Source organism: Drosophila serrata, unplaced genomic scaffold (assembly GCF_035046125.1).
Source record: "Drosophila serrata isolate PLE 108 unplaced genomic scaffold, ASM3504612v1 contig_110, whole genome shotgun sequence".
NCBI lineage: Eukaryota > Metazoa > Arthropoda > Insecta > Diptera > Drosophilidae > Drosophila > Drosophila serrata.
Genome location: NW_028257008.1, coordinates 105,558 through 130,871, shown reverse-complemented (window position 1 = coordinate 130,871; position 25,314 = coordinate 105,558). Strand labels below are relative to the sequence as shown.

Sequence of the window (25,314 nt, the reverse complement as noted above, 5' to 3'; positions counted from 1 at the left end):
CACACACACATTCGGCGGGGAAAATGCAATTTTTTCGTTTTCATTTGCAATGGCAGAAAGCAAAAAAAATGGCAGGGAAAGCTGGTAAAAAAAAAAAAAACAAAACAAAAACCTAAACGAAACGTAAAAGTTTTCTATGTTGCCCCTGCGCGCATGCAACACTCTTTTCTTTCTTTTTTTTGCATTTTATTTCGCCGCCTTTTCTGGATGTATTGGTAAATCGCCAGAGTTGGCATTAAAATATCCAGCAAAGAAAAATTGCAGCTGGAAAAAATATAGAACGCCATCCGTACTCAAACCCAGGATCTGCAACAACAACAGCAACAATAGAGCCAGCATAAATTCTCACTAAACTCGTGCCACAGGAGGGGGTATGGAAGCGCATCAAAAAAGCGGAGAAAAATTGGTGGACGAATGCAGCGACAGCCACTGCAATGTGCATATAGATATATATGCAGCCATATATGGATATATATGTATTGGGAATATATATATCTATATATATGTATATATATATATATATATATAGATGGATGGATGGCTGTGGGAGGGACAACGGATCGAAACTAGGCAGAGCCTGCATTTAATCCTACGCATCGCGTTCGTTACTCATACGCCACGTTGTCCGGGACAAAGGTGGGAGTGTGGGCTGAAAGGTGGCGCAGTTTAGGCCGTATAGGAACAGCACCCACAATCCCACCCAGTACATGGAGTTTATGGCTTTATCGATGGCATTGGCTATTGACTTTGCCTTTGCTACTGCTGGGATCTGGATCTGGTTTGGGTAAAGGGCCTCGGTTCCGTTTCGTTTGGCTTTGGTTTTGGTATGGCGATATGGAAGAGGAATTGGCAATGCTGCTTCATAAAGAGATTGCCAGATAGCTTATGGATTCATAAGTTGTTATGCACAATTGCCAAAGGTCATGGCGGTGAGACGGGGGAAGAAGGGTGCCATGCCACCTGCTGCGGTCGCTGGTCTGTCCATCCCCTGGCCAGCCATCATTAATTAATGAGCTTCGGTGTACTGCAGCCGGCAGGGTGGACTCATCCGTTGGTAAAACTATGCTCGAAAATCGCATTAAAAAACAAACAGAATCATGAATGAATCTCCTAGGGCAATCTGAGCTCAAAAGGAACTGGAATGCAGATCATCGGTTTAATTTGCATTATATCTACACTCTACTGATATGATGGGATATACATTTGTACTTATGATTTTACAGGACATTATCACTTATACTAGACTTTGGCTTAAGCTATCAACCAGGAATTTGCTTATAAAATAATTTACTATTGGTAAAGTAAGTTAACTTTTAGTATCAATGCCGAATAATAAATCATTTAACATAATATTGGATTAAAGGGAGGGACTAAAACAACATATATCATATCTTAAAATAGCACTTTAAGTAATAGTCTTTAATTTATAGTAGAAAAGATGAACCTAACATGACTTTATGATTCCTCTAATGTTATTGATCAAGAATATATATAAATTATAGGATCAGAAATGACTACTTCATTGCTTTGGTAACTTCTGACTAAAAATTATAATACCTGTCAAATTTCTTCATTTAATTCCTTACCATTTAAATCATTTAGTTTAAGTTTATAAGCAAACATTTCTTAATATTTGGAAGTATTTATAGATAATCCATAAATACCAGCAGAAATGTCTGCTCCTATCCATCATTAAACGCAAATTATGAAATACCATTGCAACAGTTTCATTATATAGTTGGATCTGCATTAAAACATGATTAATGATGGCTTAAATTGGTTACTATTTGGCTTCTAATCAGCCGTCACCCTCGTCCCATCCTACATCATTCGCGATCTTCATTAAATTCACATTATGCTGCTGTCCAATTAGTTGAAAGCAATTCGAAAGCAAATTAATGGTCGTGCAAAGCTGGTTGCGGCCCGAATAGCATCAATTATGCCAGTGACCCTTCTCCCCCTACCTCCCCCCTTACCATGTGCAATGGTGGCCATAAAGCATTTCTAGTTTGAGCCTTTTGTGTGCAACTGCAGCTGCTGCTGTTGCTGCTGATGGCTGATTTGCATATTCCCCGAAGCGCTGCTGCAGTTGCAGATGCATTTGCATGCACTGGCCGTTGCCTAAAAGCATGCATGTCCGTGTCCTGGGCTTTATATAACGAAAATATCGGCTGGCGGGCAGCGGCATCGGATGAAAAAACCCCCGAAAATGACAAAGGCAGCGCGGAAAATTGCGCGAAAAACTAAACAAGCAGAGGGAGTGAAGGGAGCGGGGTCGGAGCGGTCTGTGCACCGCGACAGCTGCATTTTGGACGACAACAAAAGTCCATTCGAATGCCAGGACACTGCAGCAGTGCAGTGCAGTGCAGGGCGGTGTAGTTGCAGTTGCAGTTGCAACATCTCCCCCCATTCCAGCCCCCCCTCTTTAGAGTTGAGGCAAACAAAACCGAAACGAAAAATGTTGCAGCAAATGCAATCAGCAAAAGGGGGTTGACCGTTTGGCCTTTTGTTCCTGGAAAGGAAGCGGAGACAAAGGTTCCGCCAAGTGTCAGGCGGTACAGTTGCCTCACATGGCCATGTAAATCGGAGATCGAGTGACCACCTCACCCGAGGGATCTGCATAATTCATGGCTTTCTGTTCGCTATTTTTTTTTTCATGAGCTTGCCCTTTGACCCTCTCTTCCCACAGGTGGCCACCATCATCATCCGGTTATCCCCCAAGGAACTGTTGCGCTGGCCATAAACATATTTTGCTTTTAATTAATCAAGCGGATCCGAGTGCGAGACTCAAAGGACATGCAAGCGGATGCCCTACAACCGAACTTTGAACTTTCGATATGTAATATTTTTAACTGCAGGTCCAGGCCACAAAATGCATCATCACCGAAGGGGGGCGAGAGCGATATACAAAATACTAAGCCCGGAATAAAACTGATTCACTCGCCCTCCACTCTCTCTCTCTTGCTCTGCCATGAACTCTGCGTTGTTGCATTAAAAATGCGCGCTTGCGTTTGGAAAACAAAAAAAAAATTACAAAAAAGCCCCGCCTACATAGGGCGGCGTTGTTGTGTATGGGGGGTGAGGTTGAGGTTGGTCAAGGGGGAAAACCCCTTCGGTTAGGAAGTGGCTTGGTTGGGGGGAGGATGCTGCCTCATGTCCTGGCGTCTGTCAGCCAACGTTGCAATGGCAAAAATTCAATGCAACTGCGACTGTCGCCGAAGCTGCTCTGCTTCCTTTACAGTAACTCCCCCAAACACCACACTCTCACACACACACACACACACCCCTTCTGTGCACCCCTTCTATTTTCCTCGTATGCGTCGCTCATCCGCCCCGTTGGCCGCTCAACAAAATGCACTTTTCGCGACAGCAACAGCGCAACAACTCAGCCTCAAATGCTATTTTTCGTAGGAAAAAGGGTCGAGAGAGGGAATGGGAACTTTAACGGACAGGCAACATGGCTGGGTTTTTACGCTGCAGCTGCTTTGTCAATCCGCGGACTTGTCCATATATATCAATTTGTTGTCCGCTGTCATTGTTGTTGCTGTTGCTGCTGTCTCTGGTATATAGAGCCAGTTGCTTTTAGTCGCAATTTGCCAACGAAATGCGTTTCCGTTTGTAAATGCAACCCAAGCTCCCTTCTCCCATCCTGTGATTGACAAATAATTGGCATTGACTCTGATCCACTCAACTGGGTTCTAAGGAAAAACCATGCACACTTACATGGCGAGATATGCCTAATAAAGACATTAGCTGAAACTGAAACTCAATTTCAATTAAGAGCGCACGAGGCGCCTTTTGTCCTGGCAGCCAACTTGCGGTAATTAACAACTAGGTCCTGGCAGGACGAGAGCGACGACGTCATCTTCAAGGGCTCTAAACTAGGCACAGACCGCAGCGACGACAGCGAGCCAGGACAAACATGCAAATAGTTAAGTTGCTCAACCGCCGTTAAGGATAAGCACACAGGAGTGCCACTCACACTAACCCATAAGCATGCACACACATATATATGTAAGGACACACATAAAGGAATATCTCAAGAGACGGTAAAACCACCAAGGCAACAAAAGCGGCAACATAAACAATGACAAAGTAAGGCAAAGCTAAGGACAAAGAATATCCTGTAAGCGAATTCGAATTTCAATGTATTAAGTTTTAATTACAATGAAGAACTTTTAAGGATATTTTTTTTAGGAAATATATGTTTCTTCTGCTCCAAAAAGGATACAAAATGTAAATCTTAGTTCATTTCCTCAGCACCTGATAACTATTCCAGCAAACCCACTAAAATACCCCTCATCTAGGGCGGTGCTGCGTAATTAAAGTCCAAACAGGACTTAAAGGACATTACACGCCAAGCGAAAGGCGGCATTGTGGCGTCGCAACATACATGCATTCATTGAGTCCCAGTAACATCTTTCGCTGCTGCTGTGTGTGTGCTGCGGAAAAATTCCGCTTGTCATGTGATAAGGATAATGAAATCCTTGCGACTGGAAATATTTACTTTGCATGGACACACACTAACACATTGCCAGCACTATTTACCCACTGGCCACATGTGGGCAAGCAAAGGTGTGGCCCAAGTTGTCGTCGCCGTCTTCGAAACCTTGGGGACCCGAAGCCACCAACTGAAGGGTGGTGGGCATGGGTTTTAGTGTCAATTTGGTTACAAGTGTCGCCAGGACACAAGCACAAGCAGATACGGGGACACAGCAAACTCCTAAGTCATCCGAGGGCGCACCTTTCGTGGTGTGACTTACTTTCGTGGCCAAGAAGTGGCGTCATGACCGAGCCAAGTGACTCGCCCACCTGGCGCCTTTCTCGCAACTAATTCCCAACTCTTTTGCCCCGACTTTAATCTTTAAGGCAATTTCCGAAAATTTCTTTCCGCGCGAATGCAATTTACGAAACTTTTGGCCCAAAAAGTTACACGAAATTGCACACATACACACATTGGGGAAAGACAAGCCCGACCACCGTTGCAGTGATAGCGCTTTGTTTCGGGTAATTGAGTTCCGTGGGATAATAGACAAAACAGGGCCTGCAACTTGGCCCTGGTCTAGGCCGGCTAACAACCCCCTTCGGGCCGAAAAGGGAGCAAAGCAAAGTGCATATTATGCAGCCCGAAACTGCAGTTTTTCGAAGGCAAAGTCGTTTGTGCAGGCGTAGAGTGCAGCAAATTAAAAACTTCCGTTGATGGCAAAACAAAAACAAAGCCGAGACTGAGGTGATTCTTGGTTAGTAATTTCCTCAATTTTAAGAAGGGGCAAGGGAAAATGTCTAGTTCCGGTGCTAACGACCCGATAACAATTTCATTACAACAATGTACCCCACAGTCGCCGTTTCTGAGACAGCAAAAGGAAGTACTTAATTAGGGGGTTGAGAAAATAAATTAAGACACCAAGAATTTTATGGCCACGTAGAGTCCGTAGATCATAGTAAAATAATTAATAAAACTGTATTAAAATTCTGCCAGAAATATTATTATATAAGATGGCTGTTTCTAAATAAATATGCTATGCTTTAATTTCTAAGAATTTATCAAGGATGACAACGAAAATAAAGTCATATAAATAATCTCAACTTGAATATAAAATATTTAAGAAACCAAATGCTTTTTAACTACCACAACTAACAATATTATAAATATATTTTCTTCTGTTCACCTAATATACAACATTATTTGAACTCCACCAGCTATTGCTGTGCATCCACATCCTTTTTCCCATTTATAGCTGAAAACCCCCCCAATTGACCAAAACTGAAATCACGTAACAGAATGTGAAGAAAAAATCGCGAGGTAAATGCATCGAAAACAGGATATATGTATAATGAGTTAGACCGGCATTATTTCGCAATTTAAAAAATTTCACGTGATTTTTACAAGCCGGTAAAAAAGGCCCAACAAAAACAATGTGAGGCTGAGGGAGAAGGACACTGGTGTGTAGCTGGCGCCCGAAAAATGAGCGAAAATAAAAAATAAATGAATCAGAGCTGAGGAAAGGAGGAGAGGAAGATAGAGGCAACATCCTTTTTCGGGTCAGTCCTTTCGTGCTGGGCATGCAACACATGGTTGGATTCGTCCTGGTTGGATTCGTCCTGTGATGTCCTGTGAGGTGTTTAAGCTGATTGTCTGTGGCAAGTTGGCCAGCGAGAAGATACCTCAGATCAGCAGACGGAAAGGAACAGGTGAGAAGGATAACAAAGATGAAAGGGAACTACAAGTGGTGCGGCAGGACTACTACAACATTTTTATATTAATAAGTTGGTTATCTCAAGGATATTTTGAGTTATGAAATCACATATCCTTTAAAAAGCTAGTACCAATCATCTGTGGCATCTCTGATTGAATTGTTCTATATGCTCATCCTGCTCATGTTAAATTTAAGGCATTATTTTTTTGTGTTTAGAAATAAAAGTGATTTCCATGAGGCTTTGGTGTCAGTTCTAGTCACCTCTTCTATGGCAGTGCTCCTCGAATTTCCTTCCCCCACTTCGACCGTTGCATTGGCCTTTTTATATTTTCGACACTTGTCTCTTTTTTTACCATTTCCTCTGACCATTCGGGCCGCTTTCAGCTGACGTTGCAACACGGCAGCAACAGTTTTACTGTTCATTGGCCGTCACACCGCCAAAAATGTGCGGAGGGAGCCAGGACAGGACATCGGGCCTGGTCGTCCTGCTGCTGCTCCTGCTCCTGCTCCTGCTGCTGACCGGCGTTGTTTGGCCTGCTTTTTGTTGTGCTCTCTTTTTTCGGCTGAACCCCTTTTCTTCCCCTGTTTCCCCATGTTTTCGGTTTTTTATTTGGTGTTTTTTTTTACACTTTTCGGTTTCGTTGATTTTTGCTGTGTGCTGCACGTTCGCGCGCGCTCTTGCTTTTTTCCATAACTTTTTGTTGCGCTTTTTATGCGAATAAAAAATAAATTAAAAAACAATCAAAAATAAATTGCAGCCAGTCAGCAGGGGGCGAGGGGTGGACGGGACGGGATGGGAAGGACATTGGGTGCTCTGTTAATGTGAAAATCAGGCTGCTTTTGCCACGCCCACCCTCGACCGGCCTTTATCTGTTTGTATGCCATTGATTTTTAATTATGTTGCATACTTTTTCGCTCCTTGTTCCTGTCCTTTTATTTTTCGGCAATAATTTACACAATGAGTGTTGGAAAGGGATGTGCAATGAGCGCCGGGAATTGCATTAAATGGAAATTAAAGAAAACGAGTGACAAAAACAAATACGAATGCAGCGTGGCAAGGACGCGCCTGTCCCAAAAAAATAAACAACGAAAAAAGTGACCAAAGGAAAAAGCTGGGTGAATGTGGGGAAAGCGCGGAAAAAAAACGAAATACAAAACGAAACGAATAATTTTCATTATCAACGATTATGGTTTGACCTTGAGCGGCATTGGGTTACAGCAGCAGCAGCTTGTTGTTGTTGTTGTTATGGTTCGATGGTGCCGGTGGTGTTATTATGACATGCAGTGGGTGGCATTGGTGTGTGGAGTGGTGAAAAAAAAAAACGAAATAAAAATGCCGGCACAGGTCCTTGTCATAGTCCGATGACCCGCAGGGAGTGCAAGGGAGCTGCTGGGTGGGCGGCGGAGTGGGCCGAAGGATATATACTTATATGTGTATGTGCGTAAACGCACGTGTGTGCGGTGGCCGGTTAATGAAGCAACGGGCCAGCGTACGCACCCCATTGGAATGGGGTCACGGGCAGAGAGGTCGTCTGACCTCCCACACCTCCCCACTCCATGCCAAGGACATTGTCCTGCCGCCACCGCCGCCGCCTGCCTGCCTGTAGTTTGTGTATTTTATTTTATTTCGTTTTTCGGTTAATTTTAATTGATTACCCAATATGCGAATATAATTCATTTTTCCACAGCGCTTTTTTCGTCGTTTTTCCGTGCTTTTCGTTATTGTTATTATTTTTCCACACATTTTCACTTTCCCTGCTATTTTTTTTGTTTGTTTCCTTCTTCTTTTTTTTTGGCAACCACTTTTACGCAATTTCATTCATGATTTCGCCATTAACGAAAACGGAGATGGGGCAGGACTTGTTGTAAGGTCAGTTCATTGACTGGCTGAGGAGTAATGAAAGTGATGCAACTTTTGGGGACCATAACTCAGCAAAAAATTGTTTCAGATTTTAACCTTAAGAACACAATGAGACTCGAACAAAAGTCCCCCCTTTTGCCTCTATTTTCCCCAACACGTAGAGCAAATTAAAAAACGTTCGAGAAGGACGTACATCCTTTTGTTTCATGCACCTTGGGCAGCGGGGTGGGTCATTACAACTATCCAAAGTGTTTATGAATTTAGTGCCGGAATACAGTAGACTATCCTTAAGGCAAACTTGAAGAGAATGAATAAGATTTGAAGGCAAGCAAAGGTGTCTTAAGTTAAGAGATCATGATCTTTCCATTCGTTGACCAACAAGAGTTTGTCTCTGAGTGTAGAATAATCACTCTTAATTAAAAATTTACACGATACCTTCCCTTTAGGGATATTCCACTGTACCTGGGTGTCCTTCGGGCTAGATGAACGTAACGAACAGCCGAGGAAAACGCATATTAGGCTTATCGCAACTCCTGCATCTCGCAACCCCCAAAAAGGCATTCAAAGGGCTTCGATAAGCAACCGGTTTTTGAAAAGGTGTTCAGTAACGTACATATACATGTGGCCATAATAATTCCCTTGCTTTTTGGGATTTTAAGTCCACTTTTGTCTCGACTAACGCGAAGACAACGGCAACGAGAGGGTAAGAGAGATAGTTTCCGGGGGATCTTGAGGGGAAATGTGACCGAAAACTTTCGCATTGTCATCGTTAAGATTGAGATCTTTATGAAGGTCGTGGTTCTCCCCCAAAGAGTTATCGAAACTTTGTGGTCATAAACTGCGGCGGACGGGTTACGTGGCACTTTGGAGTCGGCCAAGCCCCAGTTCTTCGACCCACTTGCTGGCGGTAAGCCTCGGGTTTTATTTTCGGGTTGCCGCCGCCCGACTTTTCTTGTCTGAATTTATGACACAAGTAATTTGCGTACGGTCAAGCAGGCAAAAGGTTTTCCAGTCAGTCACAGATACAGATATACGTTTTGCTGAAGCTCCAGTTACAGTTACAGTCACAGATACGAATACGGATACGAACAACCGCACATGTGTGTCTAATGTCTAATGTCCTGGCATGTGTCTAATTAGTTGTGCGTCTTCTTCTGCGTCGAAACGAGGTCAGATCGTATGGGAAGGACGTTTCGTGGAATTGGAATTAGAATTGTCTTGTGCCGGCCAACGCTTAAGGTGCGTCCCGGGTTAATTGAAATGCCCAGAGCAGGGTCTCAACGAGGAATTAATCCGGGCGTGGCCATGCTCCTCTGGGCTGACCCATTGTCAGAGTCAACTAATTGAAACTAATAGGCAAAATCTTACTTAAACTCACAAAAGGCGCTGACCAAGGCCCTGAAGAAGTGGATTAACATAAAAGTATTTAAGTCTCTATGCTAAATGTGTCATTATTTAATGGAGCAAGAAATTGGTGGGAAAGTAGTTATAGCCAAGCTATCCTAATCATAATATCAAGCTTAGATTTGATATACAATCATTTCTTCTGCTGAAATTCTTATTCCAACTTAAAAAATCCACATCGCAGCATCCTTGGTACTGTAAAAGGTTTAGTATGGCCTGCCTCCGTGTTGACAGAAATTATGCAAATTTAAGGCAATTAAAACACTTGCTAATTGACTTGCCGGCTGCCCAGCCCACGGAATCGTATTGACAAACAGTCGAAAGTCCGCACACATGTAGTCCTGGCACACACACACATACACACATCCTGTATAAAGGCAAGGAGCCGCACCGATAGGAGCGGGCAATGGAACTCGAATTGGGACTGGCACACACACACACGAGTCCTTGCTGGAGCCTGAAGAGGATCAAGGGGACCTGGGGGTAAGGTGGAACAGAGAGAAGGACGCCGCCGACTAATTAAATTAAACAGCGACTGAAACGGCATCGAAGTGGACTGGCATGGAGCAGGCGTCGAGTATTAACTTATTTTTCGTGCAATTAACTTTTTAGTGATGACGGACGACGGCGCAAACAGTCGAACAAAAAATCAAACCAAAGAATTCCATTCCCATTTCCACGGGCAGTCACAGTCGCACACAAAGAGCGCAAAGTAGCTCCGCCTCAACCCCTTTTTGGACTCGTGGGCCTCCATCCCACACATCCTCATCCTCATCCTCCACATCCTCATCCACCTCCACAGTCCATGGCATTCATTCCGCAAGTGCATGTGTGCAAAAGTTCCTTTCTGGCGAGGTCTTTTTGTTCTGCTTAGCTATTTACTTCGCAAATGCAAATGCAAACGGATGTGTGAATATGGTCATGGATATAAATGGACATAAATATGAATTCAGCCTGCTTATGCAGCCATCAATCATTAGCATCGTCCTCATCTCTGTGGCAGGATACCTTTCACAAAAACAAAAAAAAAGCCAGATGCGTCCTTACAGTCCTGCAATAATTTCGAAATTAACACATTTTAAAGTCCCATCGTTGAAACGAGGTGGATGAATGTTGTGCAGGTTAGACAAGTGGGGGATGAGTCAACGCGATGATTAAGGGAAAGAAATCGCAGTAGCAGTCGCAGTCGCAAGGGTGGCGGCCGCTGGTCAAGTCAAAGTTTTGAAGTTCAGTTGGTCATTGCAGGCTGTCCGTTTCCGCCATAAGACAGAGCACAAAGGATGCCCGGATGCCAGGATGCTGGAGAGTCTCGTCTCAAGCTCCTGGACTTTGACTCGTCTCCGGCGCACATGTAATCAAAGAAATTAGCGCCACGTTGCGTGCAGCCGTCCGTGGATGGATAGATGGATGGATGGATGGATGGTGGATGGTTGGATGGTTGGATGGATGGTCAGTGGGCAAGGGTTGCTCGTAGATGGACAGACATTCAAATCCAGCGCAGCATGAGCCTACCCTTGTCAATCTCCGGCCCAAAGTATGTTTGTACATTGTCTTAAACAGTTTGACTTTTAATTTGCAGCCAAGTTTAATAACAAAGCCATCCTGGCCAGGCCCCGGGGCTTGGTCAGTTTTTAATTACGAAATGAACGAATCAATATCTTGTGCACGCGGAATCCTTGGCTTGCGGGGGGCTGCTGCCAGCTTAAAGGATCTCTCACTCCATTGCTTCCTCCTACGTACGTCCTATGTTCCATCTCTGCATCTCTGCAATTAACCCCACGCGTCGAAGTGTAAAATATTTATTAATAAATAGGCACACACACGTACATACGTCGACTAATTGTCACAAAGGTGACGGGCGAGATGGAGTTTTTCCCGCTGCGAGACGGCAGACATAAAGGCTCCTGTCGAGGTCCTGGCCTAAGTTCAAAGTGAGGGCCGACCACATGCGTGGGCTTCGCTTCGTTACTCTTAACCTTTTTCCCCCGCTTTTCCTTTGCCCCCCATATTTTTTTTCTTTTTTTACTTCTCATTTTGTCGCTTTGCCTGCCTCGGAAGTGTTAATGGAAAATCAATAATTACGCATCTTGGAATTATTAATAGGAGGACAGGCCGCGCGACCGTTGGGAATAGATTGTACTCGTACTCTTCCAATGTGTCCTTAATGGCAATTGCCGGAAAGGAGGCTCCAGATCCTACCTACCGCTTTTTTTTCTGGTCAAAGGTATTTCGCTCACGAGTGTCCTGTACTTTCATTTGGTCCTGTGCGTTGTCTGTAATTGGCAACATAAAAAGCATTTCGTGCAATTGTTTCTGTTTTGAGCTTTTTGATTCTTTTTTTTATTTATTTGTATTTGGCATCTTTTGTGATACTCTCTTTTTTTTTGAACGGTGTGCAGGAAAATAATTGCAGTGAAATACACATGGAGAAAATTATTATATGTTATGAAAGATGGAAATATTTTTATAACAAATTAAATCAAAAAGAATACAAGGGAATACTAATAAGCAGATTCAGATAATACATAAGTCCTGAAGGAAAATTATGCATTTTGAATAACTAAAATATATTCATTACCTATTTTGTAAATTGCCTCTTAAACAGCTTCACTTTATAAATACAAAAATAACTAGATACAATATAAGTAATTGTTTATTAATTTAAATAGATTAGAAAGTATCTTCTTCCCAAAAAATTTAATTATTCCCATGACTAATTTGTTCTACTTATGTTCTCTACTCTTAGAGATGACAATTGTTAGATTTCGATTTCCAATAAACTTGAATTTATTTAAATTCTTTCAAAATATATAGATTTGTTCCTGTGCAGCAGATACTTTTGTGCGTGGTTCGGCTTTGGTTAGTGCCACCTGAATGCATCGCTGCATTTGGCAGTGCTGCAGGTGGATGCGGATGTGGATGCGGATCCGAGTGTGGATTTAGCCGCGCATCCTGGCTAATTGACAATTGGCCACCGTTGCACGCACTTAACGCGGCAAGACTCTCTCTCTGCCAAAGTCGCGGGGCCGAATGGCTAAGTTCCGAGTGGCCGTCGCGGCCAAAGGCAAATAATTTTAATTAAATGAAAAAGAAATGCTTCGCGAGAGAGAGGGGGAAATGGGAAATGGAAAATGGGCGCTGCAGCACTTAAGCGCCAAACGACTGGCAGTGGTTTAATCCCACATGCCACTTGGGCGTCAACGAGCCAAGGGACGCACAAAAATGCAATGGCTGCCTAACTCCACTGCAAGTCGAGTGTGAGTGTGAGTGTGAGTGTGCCGGGATGGGGCCATGTCCTTTGTAAGAATTCATTTGCACAGCGAAAACTTTTTTCTCCCAATTTCTAACGCCGCACACTCAGAGTCGTCAGGGGCAACGGTGGCAACGGGGGCAGCTGCGGCAGCTGGACAGTCTGGCGGGGCAGGGGCATGGGGCAGCGGCAGGACGAAAGGCAAACATACAACTGGCAAAGAGGTAAACTGCACTTAAAGTGCAGCGAGAAAAAATGCCAGTCGCGAACTGCAGCTGACCAAAAATGCATTCAGTGCCCAAGGCGTGCTAGAGGCATATGAGAGGGAGGTCCTGGGTGGGATGCAGGACGTTTATAGGCAAAAAGATAAAGAGCCAAGTGCCGCACACACACACTCACATACTGAGAGGCACTTGCAGTGTTTGTTTTATGCGCTCATGTGCGCCGCGAGTTTGCCAAAATGCTGCTGCAATCCGCTGAAGTTCACCAGTGAGTTGCTGCTCCTGCTGTCAAGAGTCTGAGCGATTTTGATTGAAAACGCACTCACACCAACCCCCCCACGAGCTCAGCAGGCTCCAACTCCGAGCAAAAGGATGCGTCGCATTTGCCCCACAGCCGAATTTGAATGCGACTGGCACATGATGGTCTCTGCACTTTTTAGACGATTGCACTCGAAGCAAATAATAATGGATAGAAAAAAATGCCTAAATCAACTTGCAATTTGTGCGTTGCCTTGTTGTTTATGGAGAGGGAGCAAAACCCTCTCAAGCGCTTACAACGTGTCGTATGAGCAATGCCAGTAGAGCTACAAAGCCATTAATAATTATGTAAACAGAATATAATAAAAATTCTGTATCCATGGTTTCTATGTTTAATTACTTTTTTTTTGTTATATAAAAAATTGTTTCAAACCAATTTTAATTGCTTAAAAAATATAATTGACTTGGGAGCCAAGAAAAAAGTTACGGAAAAAGGATGGTTAAGGGTATCGATTTTGAAATCTATTATAACTCAACCAACACATCATTAAATTCAATCAAATTTAACTTGAATCAATATTTGAAAGATTTTTGCTTAACTTAAATCTTATTTTGCATTCCATTCAATATTTTTAACAGTATTTTTATGAAGAGAAATTTAGGAAAAATAAAAAATATAATATTATCAGAACAAATTTTGTGCGTATTTACAGAACTCGTAGAAAAATCGTCCTCTGTTAAATATTATTCCCAATTATTGTATTGTACTTGCATTAGATTTCATATCAAGAATAAAAAAGTATAGCTTTCGGGGTTATCTCCCCAATTTTTTATGATTAACCATTAAATTCTAATTCCCAACGCCTTACAACTGCTAGAAAATAAAACCAAAGTCCAGCAACAATATCAACAAATTCTTGGCCACAATTAAAGCTCAGATTGTAGCTCGTCACGCCGTACCAATAAAACACAAAACACATTTGTCATTAAGTGGAAACTTGAAAGAAAACAAAATACGAAACAAATATATATATAAAAAGTTTAATTGGGCAATTTACCATCATCTTTGCAATAAAAAACAGAAACAACCGAAAATGAAGCCACGAGTTTATGTAAGTGTCAACTGTTGCCGTGAATTTTAAGATGCCAACTTTGAAGATCGAAAGATGAGCAAATCGGCCATCAAAGTGATGCAATTAAGGATGAGCCATAAATCTGAGGTGTTAAAAAAATATATAGATATATATATACATGAGGGGTTGGTGAGAATGAGTCTAGCACATGCCGCCAAAAACTTTTCGGTGGTTGGTTTTTCCGCGGCAGCAGGACAATAAGGCAGGACAACAAAGTCATTCCTTGGAACCCATTGAGCAGGTCAGGGGCAGCCGAAATGTGACCACTCGCGGCCACATAAATGTGCCAAAATGCAGCCATGAAAAATTCCGATTATTACATTTCTTTTCTGGCTTTTTTCCTCGTTTCCCTCCACCCCCCAACCCCAACCAGAATCAATTAATGCCGGCAATTTGTGCAGCCGAACGTAACCTCAATTATGTGCGCCAAAGTGGCTTCCATGGCCAGGATTAATCGCATAAAACAACGGCAAATTGACTAGCAAACCAGAAAGAACAAAAAAAAAATATATATATATATCCCAGCGACAGGTGAACTGCGATTGTCCAAAACTCCCGGCAGCAGCGGGGATGCGAATTATAACAAAAAAAAATAAAGCAAACATATCCAGGGGTAGCGGGGTTGACTAATCGAAAAAATGTCAAAAGTCAAATACACAAACAAAATGACAGGGTAAATAGCAAAGGAGAGCAAAACACAACGCCACGAGAAAAGCGAAAATTGCAACAACAAAAACAACAAGAAAAATATATACATATATAAAATTGGCAGTGAAAATCAATTGAGCTGTCAAAAATGAAAGGGGAACTGGTTCGAATGCATTGATCAATAAAATGGAATTATGATATATTCACGGATCTATTCAAGCCAATATATGAACGTGTATAGCTTTTGAAAATTTCGTTAACAGATTTGCAGAGTTCATTTTTTTCCTCTTCCATTTAAGCATTGATTTAATATGACACGTTTTTTTAGTTACGGAAGTTGTAACAATAGAAAATGCTGCATTAGTTAATTGATTGAAGAAAATTACCATGGAATATAAATTACAAATAAACATTGATAAAGTCATCAAAGTAGATTTTTAATATTAAAGTGTAAATAACAATGATTTAGTAGAAATACGTTTTTGTTCTACTTTTTATACCCTTGCAGGGTATTATAATTTCAGTCAGAAGTTTGCAACGCAGTGAAGGAGGCACCTCCGACTATATAAAGTATATATATTCTTGATCAGGATCAACAGCCGAGTCGATCTAGCCATGTCCGTCTGTCCGTCTGTCCGTCTGTCCGTCTGTCCGTCTGTCCGTCTGTCCGTTTCTACGCAAACTAGTCTCTCAGTTTTGAAGCTATCTGAATGAAACTTTGTAGTTAGCCTTCTATATACTCTCACTCGTATATATGTCGGAACGGGCCGGATCGGACGACTATATCATATAGCTGCCATAGGAATGATCGGAAAATTTTTACAAAAAAATTTTTAACTTTTTCAGTTTTCAATAAAATTGGATCAAATTTGAGATATAGCCATTCTACTATACTCTACAATTTTGCATAAAATTTTATGAAAATCGGACTACTATATCATATAGCTCCCATAGGAACGATCGAGAAATTAATACAATTAAATTTATAACTTTTTCAGTTTTCAGCTGTATTTCATCAAATTTGAGGTATAGCCATTTTGTATTAGTCTTAAATTTTGTGTCAAATTTCATAAAAATCTGACGACTATGTTATATAGGTGCCATACAAACGATTGTTTGATGTAGAGGAAAAATGCAAATCTGCGAATGTAAAACTGCAAATATAATATGTATAGGTGAATGAAATGAAAGCAGGTATTACTTCATTTTTTTTAACACAAATAAATATAATTTATATTGTTGAGATTCCAAGTCATAGAAGTTCTATCTGCAAGGGTATATAAACTTCGGCGTGCCGAAGTTAGCTTCCTTTCTTGTTATAGACTAATTTCGTGTATTTTTTTTGGCCATATGTCATTAAAGATACTTTTTATTAATGCCTGGAAATGTTATAAATATTTTACGTTTACTTAATAGTTGTTACTACTAAAAGATTTTTATTGATCGAATTGATTTTTAGATTTTAGCCTAGGATAAGGAAGTTTTTACTTTATGAAATTTTCAATTGTATATTGTTTCAATCCTGACATTCTAGCTTTAAAAAAAGTAGTACAATATTTCGAAATAATATTTCTAAGGTATATTTTGAAATTAATATTGAAATTGAAAAGCATTTATAATCAATTTCCCTAAAGATAATTTCCCCAAAACTTCTATTTCCCCTTCGCTGGACAATTGAATAATCAACCCTCAATATAACGAGTCCTTTTGGCTAAGTATAAATTACCCAATGTCCTTAGAAAAGCGCCCCCTATCGTCACACTTCCAAATTAGAAGCTCACAATTGAAAGAGAAATGGAAACCGGATAAATGAAGAGAAACTATGCGTGGCTAGGACTCTAAGTGCAGCTCTTAGGCTTTGCCACCCCAAAAATAAAATAAAGGGGGCTGCCAACTCAGGTCGAATGCCAGATCCTGGCATATCCTGGCAGGGGAAGGGGGAATTCTAACGGGCGTGGGCAGCTGCGTTGCGACTGAACGCCATGGCCGACGCTGGTTAAATGGAAAGCATGGCCCCTGCAGCAGGACCGAGGCTTGGTTAGATACATAGATACATAGATACATGGACTCGGACTGCGCATGTCCTGGTTGCGGAAGGAGCAGAGCATATGAAGCTGCCGACGGCAGACCAACAACACCTCATGGCCATATAGATAATCATAAATATCGAAATTTCGCAAAATGCAACAAAAAAGCGGGAAATGGGACGCAGGATGCACTCGATGGACAGCAGACTTAGCTGCACCCACAGACTGAGTCGATACGTAATTAATCATTTTTATGGATTATTTATGGATTTGTTTCGTCTAGCACTAATTACCATTTCAGCGGCAGTTCAAGGACCCTTAATATAATCCCGGCACACGTTCAGAGTCCCTTAAATGGGACTTAATAGAGTCCCGAGATGGATGTGTGTCCCAGGGAATGAAAAACCTCAAAAAGGGTGAGAAGAAAATGTAAATGGAAGGAGAAAAGTGCCTGGGACAAGGCTAACAAAAAAATGCAACCAGACCAGACTAAGACCAGACGCAACCCCTTCATCTTCGTGGCTTCTCCTTTACACTATTTCTTCTAAATTTCCTCCTTTTTTTTCTTGTCTAGCCTGTTTTTGATCCATCGCCTCACTGTTTGTCTGGTTTGGCTGGCTTTTCTCGCTGTCCCTTCATCTGGGGTTTTCCTCGTCTTCCCTCTTCGAGGTTTTCATTTCTTGCCGCCCTCCTTGAGTCCACTAAACCGTCTGAGGCAATATTTGTGGTGCACACATTATAGACCCAGAAAAGGGTTAATCCACGCAAAACGGGTTGATGTTCAGTCACAAGGAGCCGGACTTGGAAATCGAGAAGTTTAAAGTTTCAATTTGCTTAAGATCATCAAGCAGAAAAGTATAGTTAAACGGGAAAAGATATTTTCACAAGTACATATTTTTCTACTACAAAAATAAGATCACGAACTACGATATTGTATTAAAATTGCAACAGAAAATCTGTTTTGATTGTTCACATTAATTGTTTTTACATATATGTTCTTTACTGCAAACATTAGATAGTTATAGATATTAATTTGTTTTAACCCTTTTAAAGATTTAAGCAGAATAACCTAAAAAACCATAGATGATTTAAAAACAATTGGTTCTGCTTCCCCCAAAGGTACATAGAATTTTATGGTCTTAAATTCACCCTGAATTTAATAACTCACTCCCGTGGTAGAGAGGTTTTGTCAAGACACACGAAACCCTTGACTAATTCAATAACTCATTCCCCCAGCCCCAAAAGGACTCCAGACAAATATTTGTAACTAGCAGTAAAATGCAAATTGAATTCAGCCGCTCGTTCCTTCTCCTTTTTTTCTTTCTCCCCCCATATATGTTATATAAAAGGAGAGTCCATTCTAATATGGCGTCTTTGGTGTGGCCAAAAAGTCGCAATATCCTTCGGGGTTGGGAAGGGTCAATCGAATGGGATGAGTTGCAAGGGATGGCAGGACTAACCCGCATGCCGACTTGGGATAGTTGTGACTTCCGCCTGCGCAGGCATCCCGAGCAGGACCAATGTGGACTTGGCTTCTGCTGAGGGTGGCAATAGAACTTACTACCTTCCCACTTCTACATTTGGTCCTTGGGCAAATTGCATTTGTTTGTCAGTTTCTGGCAGTTGGATCCGCCTGTGCCCAGGAAATTGAATAGTTTCAGATGCCAGTTTGGCAAATAATTTCCCGTCCACTTTTCAATTTTCTCGCTTATGTTGATTTGCCCGGCCATTGTTTGCGTCGCTCAAATTTCGAGCTGCTTTGTCCGTCAAAGTAATTAGTGAAGCGCCCTAAAGTCCTTGCCCGCTTCCAGACTCTGGACTCCAAACTCCTAGCTCCAAACTCCATCTCGTGTGTGTTCATTATGTGAACATGCAGCTTATTTGATTTCTGCATGCAAATTAGTCGACTAAGGACATTTGTTGAATAAATTTAAAACCCCGGCAATGAGTTTTGGTAGCAAGAAGAAGCCGAGGAACTGAAAGCTATTTACAAAGCCCGGGAATACAAAGTACCTCAGTGCCAAGAGGTGGACCAGGGCACCCTCGAGTCCTCCAAGCAAAGCGTGTAAAACGAGCGCATGTCCTTAAATAAACGCAACGGGGCGAAGGCGAAGGCAAAGGCGAAAACGAGGGGGAGGCAGAGGAGCTGCTCCTGGACCAGGATGGCGCCATGGCGCAGATTATAATTTCAAAAGCGACGAGCGGACAGGACAGAAACGGTTGAGTTGAGCTCCGTTCGCAGCGGGAAGGGACAAGGTGCAAGAGACGAGGGCAGGATGAAGGACTCTGGCCGGCAACCTTCATTATGAAAGTTGCTGTTTTCATTATTTTCCTCGCCAAGGTGGAGAGAGGATGCCCGGATGCCAGGATGCCAGGATGCGAGAATGTCAGGAGGCCAGCACCCACCACAACAACAACTAATCTACATTTAAAGCGCGGCTGTTGGACGGCCAAGGAGCGAGGCATTTCCACAGAGAAAAATATATGATTTTAGGATCAACTTGGGTAGTCAAACATGTAAGGATATTCATGGAGCAGCGTCTGAATTTTTAAAAACTTTCAGGAGAAATCTTCAGAGTCAATGAAGTCATTGTAGATGTAAGGATATTCATGGAGCTGTGTCTGAATTTTTATCTTCAGAGTCAATGAAGTCATTGTAGCATTTGCATTTGTTTTCCCTGGAGTACTCATAATCAAATGAAATATCTTCGAGAGTTTAAGGCGAAACATTAACATCTTAATTAATAAACATATGGATTTTAATTCTGTGGCGATTCACTGGAATCTCTTGATATGCAACTCGCTCTGCATAGATCAATCACAACATATTTCAGTACTTCTCTAGTGTTTGGTTTCTTCTCCAAATAAAGTCTAAGAGTTTAGATCACGAAATAAAACCCTTTTTTTCAGTGTTTGTATAAATGTAGGAGGGTATGGGGCGAAGGGCTTACGGTTGGCATGTTTTATTTTTGCACCCTGAAGGCATTTGCCGAAAGGATTCATCTTACGACATTAGTGACCTCGGCAACTGCGCACAAACATGCGGCAGCGTCAGGATAATCAGCCAGAGAAGGAGGACGACTAGGTGATGTTGGGCGGGTAACTGGAAGGAGGGCAAGGAAGCTGCTTTTGTTGTGTATTCGTAGTGCAAATATAAGTTTACCCGTAATGGCTGCCAACGGCAGCATTGGACTTAAAAGGGATGTGGGGCAGCAGCACTTGCCTTGTACCTTGGGGTACAATCTGCCACAAATACTAGCTGGCAACCACCCAGGCTTTTGGACCATTTCCCCCTCCCTCCGAATTTCCCATTTTCCGTCGCCCTATGTGGGGTGTTAAAGTTGCGGGCATCTTCTGCTGACTGCGTCACGTAGCCGGGCTTCCGTAGCCGTAGACTCCTCATTTATTTTACTTAATTGTCAAGTCGAAATTTTGAAAGGGTTGTCAGCAGCGCACTTGCCAACCCTGTTTTCCCCACTCTGCCCCCCAGAGATGAAGCTACGCTCTTGCTTCACTGAGCTCCATGGACATGGACTTGGACTTTGGGTGAAGTCCAGCCCCAAAATAAAAGCAGGAAGCACGGAAATAAATGCTTTAAACATGGAATAGAAATAGTACCTGGGGGGGGGGCACTATTAGAGACTTTAATTTCTTCATCAATTCGGGCATCCTTTGTGGCGCATTCCATGCCATTTCATTTCATTTTCGAAAAACCACTCTGCGAAAGTTTCCCAAAACCAAAATCAGTGCACTCGCCCACTTCTGGCAAACTGGGCAGTAGTTTTTGGCCCCAGTTGTGTTTCTGGCCCAAAGAGCGCTGGCAGGCACTAGCCACAGCCACCGCCAAAGTGAACCACTCGTCCTCGCTCACACCACTGTGCACCACACACACTATCTCGGCGGATCGGGAGCGACCACCACCGACCTGAACAGCCAGCATAGGGAGACAGACAAAGTTTTTGGAACATCTGCCCCACGTACAATATAAATGTGGTTTTCATATTTTTGTGGTTCACTTCAGAGGGTGCTGTGGCCCCAGCCGAACTCCTACGGCTCCTACAACACAGCTTCTGTAATGAAAGCCATTCATAAAACTTTAGCTAAATACGAACATTCATTATAAAATAATTTCCCCGAAATACGTAAAATCGGGCAGGCGAAAATCGGGTGGGGCAGCAGAGGGAAATGGGTGGAAAATCCAGCGAAGCGGCAACATTGCCAAAAACTCTCTGCTCTGTGGCATGAAATTTACATGCAGAGTGAAAAAGTTATGCACTGAACTAAAAGATAATAACCAATCCGTGTCGTGGTGTGTGCTTCGCTGCCACGTTGCTTCATTAAACTTCTGTTTGTATTTCGAGCGGTTTTCCTGCCAAAAAAGGACCTCATTTCCTAGACTCAACCCCTGGGTTGGATTAGATTTCCTGTGGCACGAAAGGAATATTTAAATACGAGCGTTTCAAGAAATATTTGTTGTGTTACACAATGAACCCTTAGTTTGATATTTACGAGCAAGATAATTTTATATGAATTTTAAAATGAATAGCAGAAATATTCAAGACAATTTAAAAATATTCAAAATTCAAGTTAACTCAAAACTTCAAAGAGATGGAAGTTAGGGATAAATAAATAACATAAATAAGAAGTCTCTTAGTTGCTGATAAAATATATATAAATACTTTTAATAACATATGTATATTTTGCATACTCTGAGTTTGTTTAGACCTCAGGAATACATTACATTAATATACAGTTGGCCGCCATGCATATCAAGCAAGAATCGCCATAAACCTTTAGCCTCCCGGGACCGAGTGATGGGGCTAGGAAGATCCTTAAGGTCGAACCCGGACCCACCCAGAGCGCACTACGTGTCTGGCCATAATGAACAGCTTCTTTCTGCCTTTCGCCGGCACTAATCCATTACTAAATTAAACATCGCACTAAATATAAATAAATAGCTAGACAGCGTGACAGCAAACAGACCGAATGAAAATAAGGGGGAAGGACTTAAGACCTCGTCCTGTGACTGGTGCTGGGGTGATGCTTTCCAAAACAGTAGACTCGACTCCCCAGCTGCCGGAGACAGCTAAGAACCCTTTCTAATTTGCCTAAAACACAAGCAGTCCGGTCCCTGGAACTTCTGTCTGTCAAACAATAAATCATCAGGACCTTCTCGCCCCCAAACCAACGAAAATCAACTGGAGACCTTTAATTATTCGACGGGGCGATAGGCTCAAGTGTGTTTTGAAACTAAATCTGCTGGCGAAGCCAACCTCATTGGCGCCCAAAACAATTAAACCCTTTTCCGCTTCGTTTTTACTCCTCCTGCTCCCGGCGATTCCTTGATGGCCTGCCATTTTTATGTGGCCAGGGTCAGGGCGCTGGCATTCCAAGTAAGCTTAAAAAATTAATGACATTAAGAAGTTGGGTCCTTTGGGGGGTCTGGGACGACCTCGCCTGAGCCAGGGCTGCCATCATTTCATTCATTGTCGGATCAAATTGCTAAACCAACTGAAAGGACGAGGGCGAGGACGAGGACGAGAGCGCCTTTCTTATTAATGTTCTTTGTTTGCCTTGGCTTGTGTTAACCCCTGGACAACGCCCGGATCGATGACGAACGGAAATGAAATCGCCTTATTAAAATTTTAAAGCCAGCAACTGAATCCAGAATCGAAACGTAGTGCAGCCGCATCCGCAGCTAAAATCCCTGTTCATACAACATTTTTAATTGCACTAATTGCAAAGCAAATTTTCTAGTAGATTACCTTTTTTGCCAAAAACTGCAGCCAGAGAGCTGAAAAGGATGGCTGCCAGGACTGTCAGAGCAGAGCTGCAGGACGTGGATGTGGACGAGTTTGTGGAAATTATATATTTTTAGAATATTAATAATACGGAAACTAAGCTGCAGGGTAAATGAAAGGCAAGATGGGTGGGCGGGAAACTCAATCTTCTCGCCATGGGAGAGAAAGTTGTTAGCAGGGAGGAGCACATCTCACATTACCCTCAAATCATATTCATAATTACTATTTTTGAAAGGGTAAAACTAAAACTTTTGTTTTGTTTTAGTGTAGAGTTCCTACCGGGCCATCTATTCTAAGGATAAAGTTTATCCTGCAATGCAATTTCCAGAGAATATTTCATTATTTTCATAGCAGTTTCCATTTTGTGAGTTAAATGTTTTTAAAATGCTCGAAGAATCTCGTGCAGTATGGAAAGTCCTTTCAGAAAATAAATTCATAAAAGTTCCTTATCAAGAAAAAATACCTCTTGATTATATTTTCTTTATTAATAATCTATAAAAAGGTTTGTGTGGAAAACTATTGTATTTTTGAAAACCATTTTATTGGATGAGTTGGAATTCTTACAAAACATTTAGATTATGTTTATCTCTTTGTCGCATTTCATCAGCCATCATCTCTCTAAAACATTTTTAAAAGCCATCTTATTTTAAGTGGTAAGCAAATACTGTTAAGTTTAATACTTGCTTGTACAACTATTAAATCTATTTCAGCTCTCATTCTGTATTTTGTAAACAATTGATTTGCCTTTTAAGATGTCTGATACAGTTTTCTTTAGTATAAATAAAATCCATACTTCATAACTTTTCGTACTTAACCCTCCTAACAACCATGGGTCCCATTTTGGAATTATCCGGATCGGAGGGCGCACGCGTGCTGGCCACGCTTAGGGGTTGATGCCTGTCCCAGACGCAGATAACCCATCCCATTTCGGGGTGGAGATCAATTAACCCTTGACTCCTGACTCCCGACTCCTGAGAGGCCATGTCCTGTATCGGAATGAGCCACCCCAATTAGCGGAATACCCAGCGGATGTTTATTTGACATGCCTTAGAGGATCTGGAGATATTTTTAGTTGTCCTTGGTGTCTAAACACTCGCTTCTCAACAGCTACAGAGAGAACCCGTTCAGCAGCCTTTTTAGTTCCCAGCAAATGGCATTTTCCCCCTACCCTACCCCAGTCCAGGCACCCTTGTCAAGGTTATTAACCGAAATTGTTTTGGAAAAAAGCCCGAAAGGGTGAACCGGGTGAAAAAGGTGAGGAGCTGCTCCTATCTGTTAGCTGCTCACAGAACCAGTTTGAAGACAACGGGAAGATCTTCCGTCATCAATTGTTGGTCGAACAAAAGAAAAACTCGGGCTGAAAAATGAATTTTTTACACCCAAATCCAGCGATGAAAACTGGTTCTAAAATAAGGATCTCTTTTGGGTCCGAGGCTTTTGGCCAGCCTCCGTGCCGATCAGTTGGAATTTAACAGCGAACGCGATGTGATCGAAGCGGAAGAAGCGAGTCAGGGATTTCGTCTTGATTGGAGTTGAACCTGGTGAGTCCTCAGGGGGATTCCCCGTTCGATGCAAGAAAACTATGCAATTTAATGTGGGGCTATGAAAGTCGCTTAAAGGACACAGTTTCGCCAGACCACAGGCAAAAGGAGACTGATGATAGGGGAGACTGGTGAATGGAGAATGAAGAATGGAGAACAGAGAACAGAGTGCGGGGAATGGGGGGAGAGCGAGAAAAGGGTTACAAGGTTACTCAAACGTCCTTCGCCTTCGCCTAAAAAAAACCCAAGCCAGACCGGACCGGAGCAAAACAAAACACGAAACGCAGCAGCAGCATAGAAAAAATTGTTGCCGCTTTCCTTTTTCTTCCCGGCTCATCCACATATCGCATATATATATTCTTTTTTTGCCGCCTCTCCTTTTCGGCGCTTTTCCGCTTTCCCTGCACTCGCCTGTTGCCTCTCTCTCTCTCTCTCCTCGTGTCGTAAATTTCGCAAAAAATATATATTTTCTAACAAACCCAAACAAACAAATGGCAGCATGCAAAAAATACAAATCCCGACCCCCCACGAAAGTCGCGCGAAAAAATCAGCAAAACCCATCAGGACATGTGTGTTGGAGAGTGTGTGTGTGTGAGCAAGGATATCCATAGGATATAGAAAAAAATATATATTATAAATGTGAATAAGCTGGGGCGACTACTTTGTGGGCGCAGCAAATGTTTTTTCCTATATCCTTTTTCCAAACCTCACTGTAGGTCGCTCGCTGCTCGCTTTATATTTGTTTGATTAGAATCCTGGGGTCGATTACCGGCAGGAGTTTTTTAATTCGTTATTAATTGCCGCCGATCCGATTTGTGTGTTTCAATGCAATTTACTCCATATATGCCCTTGAATGCTGTGAATTTCTAAATGATGAACAAATAAGTGTTTAATAAAAGGGAAATGGGGAGAATAAAGGACATTGATCTGAATTGATTTTAATTGTAGCTTTTTCATATTTTTTAATATTGCG

General features: G+C 42.2%; 1 protein-coding gene across 1 annotated transcript in view; it reads right to left on the bottom strand.

Moving 5' to 3' along the window:
• Positions 1 to 25,314, bottom strand: part of pros (homeobox protein prospero) — a 134,120-nt gene that overhangs the window by 64,467 nt on the left and 44,339 nt on the right. The gene's annotated exons all lie outside the window — the stretch shown is intronic.